We start from the raw sequence: 6,559 nt of genomic DNA on the forward strand, positions 1-6,559 counted from the left end.
CAACGTGAAAAGGAAAGAGCCAATATTAATCATATTAATTTACATTTTCAGAAGGCATTATAATGTTGATTGATTTCTTAAGATGATTAACACTGCGACTATTGAGAACTACTCTTCAACACGTGTTAAAACAATAGAGGCTGATTGTTTAGAGTAGCTGATCTATACATTAGCAGATTGGAATCGTGTTTATTAATTCGTTAGAGGTTAAGATTCCAATGTCCTAAGTGCATACGTTTGTAACACACAAAGTACTATAAGGAAACATAATGGAAGTTGAAGATCGTGAATATCGACCCATACAAACCATTGATTCTCGTAAAGTATGGTCTTGGAGGTGAAGACCTGGGTATTAAACATTTAAAACCTTGGGGAATTTCTAATTGAATTAAAGGCCTAAAGCGTTTCAAATACAAATGTCAACATCTTCATAACATAAAACACTGACTCTAGACACAAGTAGGTAATTATAATTAACAAACTACACAACAAATGGTGAAGGCTATCTTACAATCATGTGAAAAAGTCCCAATTACTTCATGGTACATTCTAAGTTCAAGCAGTAGAATAAACCAAAGCAATACAATCTTGTTTTCCGTTAAAGACAAGGTCGCAACGGAAATCGAGTGAGTGAGTGTGGTTTTACGCCAGCATTAACACATCGGGGGACACCAGAAATGGGCTTCACACACATCAACGGAAAACGAAGCCGAAATATTCATGCAATAATTTTTAATCACAATGAGCATTAATATATGTATCTGTTATTGGTACCGTTCATTTTTTAACAATATTATACAATTTATTAGTATTGTTTCTTTTCTTTTCTCTCCTTGCTGGTCTGATCGAATTTAAACTTGAATACATGAAGTGTTTGATGGACATTTCTTAGAAGTTGACGGATGCTAACTTGACAAAAGCTTATGGAGAACAACTTCCTTTTTTCACTGTAATAGTCATGTTTCGGTATAGATCCTTATACTGTTGACAACAGAGTAAGGATCTAAACCGAAACGTCGCTGTTACGCAAATGATGCAAGTGTATGGATGAACACTCGTACTAAATTTTATGTTTTGCATGCCAACCTCTTTTTAAAACTGGTAAATATCATTATGTAGCTTCATGCCTTTCACTTCTGGCATGCAGAAGCTACGTGTAGTATAATCAAGCTGCATTTTCTGCATCAACGTTTTCTTGTGTAAATAAAGTGGCAAAACCCTACGATTCTGACAATGCCCTTTGACCTCCCTTCTACCTGTAATGATGGACTCTTTGTCAGTCGTGAAATAACGTTAAAAGTGTTAAGGTGAATATGTTGTGTAATTTCCTGTGTTATGTTCTCATGCTACGCCTTGTGCTGATTGGCTTGTTTTAAAATACAAAACGCTTCTTACACGTCAGCCAGTGCACTTCACAACAACCAGAGCACGTCTCAGATCACATCACAGGACACAGGTAGCAATAAACAACAGATGTAAGTATAATTAGTAGAATAATGTTTTAAGTGCTGTACACTTACTATAAAATAATGTTTGCTAGAATGACCATTGTATACTTGCGTAGTTGTGTATATTTTGTGCAGTGGCGTTTATGCATAAGTTTAATACTATTCAGCATCAATACTCATAACACATATGCTTTAATGCCCTAGTTACCGTGTAATAAGTACTTGGATGAAAGAACGAATGAATGGACAAATGACAGAGGTATGACCTGACATGTCATATGCATTATCGTCATGCAGTTCATTAGTAATGTATACAATGCCTCATTCAATCTTATTTTTGTATACATACATACATACATACATACATACATACATACATACACACACACACACACACACACACATACATACATACATACATACATACATACATACATACATACATACATACATACATACATACATACATACATACATACATACATACATACATATGCGCATTTAGAATATTCTGAATGCGGTTTGTTTATTTGTTTTACAGCAGCGATTTATTTCTCCCGAGGACGTGAATTATTATTGTGTGGGGAGCACGGGTGGCCCAGTCGTCTAAGGCGCCGCGATTTGCTATGCAGAGTTGCGTCCATTGGGCACCTATGACTGTGGGTTCGAATCCCGGATCACCCCGATTATGTTTCTAGGTTTGTCAGCACCATACCCGTGCTTATGGGTTTCTCCGAAGTGGTAAACGTCTGAGACCTGCATCACTTGGGGCTTTCCTCCCACATTAAGCTGACACGCCGCGATATAACTGGAATACTGTTAAAAGCGGCGTTAAACCAAACTCACTCACTCACTTTTTTGTGTAATATATATTGCAATTATGTAGGATACATAGTGTTCTCTATCTTTTTAACGCAGTGTGTTTAACGTTCATCGCAACTTGTGCGTTGGTATGAAGTATTTGCCTTCTCGTTCTTTGCTGGTTGCCTCATTCAAAATGTGTTAATGGATATATCATTATTTCTGTACAGTATCATGTATTGCGTATGTTTTCTGAGGAATGATATTAGAATTATCCCTTTTGTAATTGAAATGGCATGACATAAATTGGTTTTATTTATTTATATATGTGTATTTGTCTATCCTGAAACTATTACTTATTCCCATTCATGTGTTTCAGGGTGTCACTTTATGAGATAAATTAAGATAGACTCGCACCCGTAGTCTGTGTCTGTTCTTCCTTGATACCCACACAATCTCGGTTACACATCTACGCTGCGGTCTGTACATACATGTACTATAGTATAGCTCAGACAATCTAGTGAGTGACATCATAAGCATCGATTTGCGCCATACCCGATCCCTTTACTCGCCTCAGACGACAACTATGGGTTGCCGAAAACACATCCCAACCCGGATCAGCAGTGTGGTGGTATCCCCATAAAAGTACATATGATATGATTAATTTTTGTGTATCATTTTTTCAGATAAAAAAGGTATATTGATAAGGCATGTCTATTAAGCACATGGTAGTTTGGGCACTGTATTGTTTCAGAAGTAGAGGTACTCATCATTTGCTTTAAAACTGGTAGATATGCCATCCACACAGACTTTCAGATAAATGTATTTTCCAACCTCACACAAATCTGGTTTTGCATTTCTTTTTTGAAGAGTATATATGAAACCAGTAATGACACCATATGTTTACGAAATGCGTAAGGATATCCTGTCCAAGCTGTAGACCCACCACTCACACAATTAACACAATTATTCACACAATGATGCTCCGTGAATATAGGAACACCGAAAGCTTTAGTTTATGATACTGTATGTGTGATATGACCTAAACATTGTCAAAATAGTTCCGAATAACTACTTCAACCCATCTGTAAATAAATACAGAATCAAAGGTTATGATCACTATACACTTGAAATCATGGTTTACGCAATTGCTACCCACTTAGCTACGACCAATTTTAGGAGTCAAAAGAAAGGAATGCTTGCAAAAAAGTAACAAACATTGATGTCAACAACATTCTGAACTTATATATATATATATATATATATATATATATATATAAATTTGATTATTTGCCTATTCTACATTCCCATGCAACCACATATAAAGAATCGTATTATTATGCATCAGTACAGCAAATCGCCAAATGTTCGTGGACACAGTGCGGCATTTAATTACAACGTTCTGTAAAAATAATCTCTGTCAGGTGTGTTGTCCATTTGAGCATTACTGCTTAGAGTTCTATACAAACATACACCTCGTAGCTTGACCTGATATCAATACAATTACAACGACAATAATGTTTACTAGAACGCAACCGTGTGGTAGTTAACGGCGCTGACAATACATACAATAATTACGCAGAAGAAAGGAAGTATAAAACAAATATCTTGTTCAGAAATAACAATCGAAACGTTTCAAAGAAGTGATTAGGAATGAAATGCATACATGAACGAGGGATGCATTATTTCAGCTTGCAAGCCTTCATTTCAACCAAACCAATCAGCATAATTACGCAATGTGGCTTGGGCAGTCAAATAGTGTTAGCTGGGCGAAGTTTTAGAGGAAATTGCCCGAGGCGTGACTTTAATCATGCCACAATTACGTATGGTCGTAACTACATGTAATTATACTGAAGATGTTTATATAATTTTTTTGTCTTGAAATACAGTCCTGGTACAAAACTTTTAATAATTATCAAGACAAAGATAAAGAAAATGTGAAACGCTAACGGTAAAAATTAACGTAAAAGGCAAAATAGCAGTGAAAACGCAAAACAGATATTTTTGGCCATAAAAGCAAATTTAGCGGACCAAGAGGTGCAAAACGAAGAGATTTAATGTGTTATAGTATCAGTGATCACAACAAGGACATGCGAACCATTAGTCGGGAAATACGTACGATTCGGAAAAACGCACCCAGTGCATTATTAAAAGGGCCATGGAGCTGCAAGTAGTGCACGTGCAACAGCACTATGAGCGGTATTTAAGAGCAGGGTTTTGGATTGCCTGGCATCTGCGCCAATCGAACAGTGATAGTTCAAAAAGAAGCCAAAAATAACAGAAGTGCCAAGAAACAACCTTATAGGCCGCTTGCAGACAGGAGAACCCCGATCAGCTGTAGCCAGGGTTTTCTATGGATAGCCTAGCACCATCACAAGGCTATGGGATCGGTTTCAGCATGGGTCAACACGTGATCGGCAAAGGTCAGGACGACCAAGAATAACCATCCCCGCCAAAGATTGCTATATCCGATCAGCGCCACCTACGTAAAAGGATGACCACAGCCACATCAACCGCATCCCAAATACCCGGACTGCGCAGAATCTCCGTCCAGACCGTACAGAACCGTTTAGAAGCAACAGGTCTACGAGCAAGACGTAGTGTTTTACGCGTCATATTGAGTCGACAACATCGTCAACAACGACTGCTTGGTGTCGTCAACACAGGGTATGGCCTCAACTGCGATGGAGGGATATGTGGTTCAGCGACGAATCAAGATTTCTCCTCCCTCGAGGGGATGGAAGAGCACGAGTCTACAGACGTCGGAGAGAACGTTACGCCGGAAGCAGCGTACAGAAAGTGGACAGGTTTGGTGGGGAGTAGAGTTATGACGTGGGCGGCTATATCTCATTATGACACGACAGGTTTGATCCATTTCCAGGACAATCTTACGGCTCAACGATATATCAACGAAATCCTCCTACAATACGTCCTCCCAATTCCAGCAGGACAACGCTCGACCGCATACAGCACGGATCACAAGAGCCTGTCTACACAACAACAATGTCGATGTTCTCCCCTGGCCCTCCAGATCCCCGGATGTGAACCCGATAGAGCACCTGTGAGATGAATTGGATAGACGGCTTTGCCGACGTCAACCACAACCCCAGACATCGCAGCAGTTGGCTTTTGCGTGGTAGGCCGAGTGGGCTACCATTCACCAGGATGTGATTCGCATACTCGGCAGGAGATGTCAAACCGCTACCCATTCCAACGAGGGACATAAGTGTTATTGATGGTAGCTGACCTTCACCTTGGACTTTTCCTATGTACCGATAACTGACTACAATCACCAATTGTTCTCTTCACAACATTTTGGGCTCAATACCTTGTACGGTTCCTCGTATAAATGTATTTTCCAACCTCACACAAATCTGGTTTTGCATTTCTTTTTTGAAGAGTATATATGAAACCAGTAATGACACCAGATTTCACGAAATGCGTAAGGATGTCCTGTCCAAGCTGTAGACCCACCACTCACACAATTAACACAATTATTCACACAATGATGCTCCGTGAATATAGGAACACCGAAAGCTTTGGTTCACGATACTGTATGTGTGATATGACCTAAACATTTTCAAAATAGTTCCGAATAACTACTTCAACCCATATGTAAATAAATACAGAATCAAAGGTTATGATCACTATACACTTGAAATCATGGTTTACGCAATTGCTACCCACTTAGCCACGACCAATTTTAGGAGTCAAAAGAAAGGAATGCTTGCAAAAGAGTAACAAACATTGATGTCAACAACATTCTGAACTTATATATATATATAAATTTGATTATTTGCCTATTCTACATTCCCATGCAACCACATATAAAGAATCGTATTATTATGCATCAATACAGCAAATCGCCAAATGTTCGTGGACACAGTGCGGCATTTAATTACAACGTTCAGTAAAAATAATCTCTGTCAGGTGTGTTGTCCATTTGAGTACTATGGACCCGTGAAGATTCCGGGGTAGAATAGGTCTTCAGAAACCCATGCTTGCCGTAAAAGGTGACTATGCTTGTCGTAAAAGGCGACTAACGGGATCGGGTGGTCAGGCTCGCTGACCCAATTGCGTGGATCGATGCTAATGATATCAATCACTGGATTGTCTGGTCCAGACTCGATTATTTACAGACCGCCGTCATATAGCTGGAATATTGCTGCGTGCGGCGTTAAACAACAAACCAACCAACTTTTGTTGATTTGTATGTAAGAAATATGAGTTTCTGGATGTCATCATTCACAATATTTTGGCCATTTTGGGGATACCTTTTTGCAAGTAGTAAGCATCTCTATGGGTACTAA

Source organism: Haliotis cracherodii, unplaced genomic scaffold, assembly GCF_022045235.1.
Source record: "Haliotis cracherodii isolate W230 unplaced genomic scaffold, xgHalCrac1.p SCAF_8, whole genome shotgun sequence".
Taxonomy (NCBI): Eukaryota; Metazoa; Mollusca; class Gastropoda; order Lepetellida; family Haliotidae; genus Haliotis; species Haliotis cracherodii.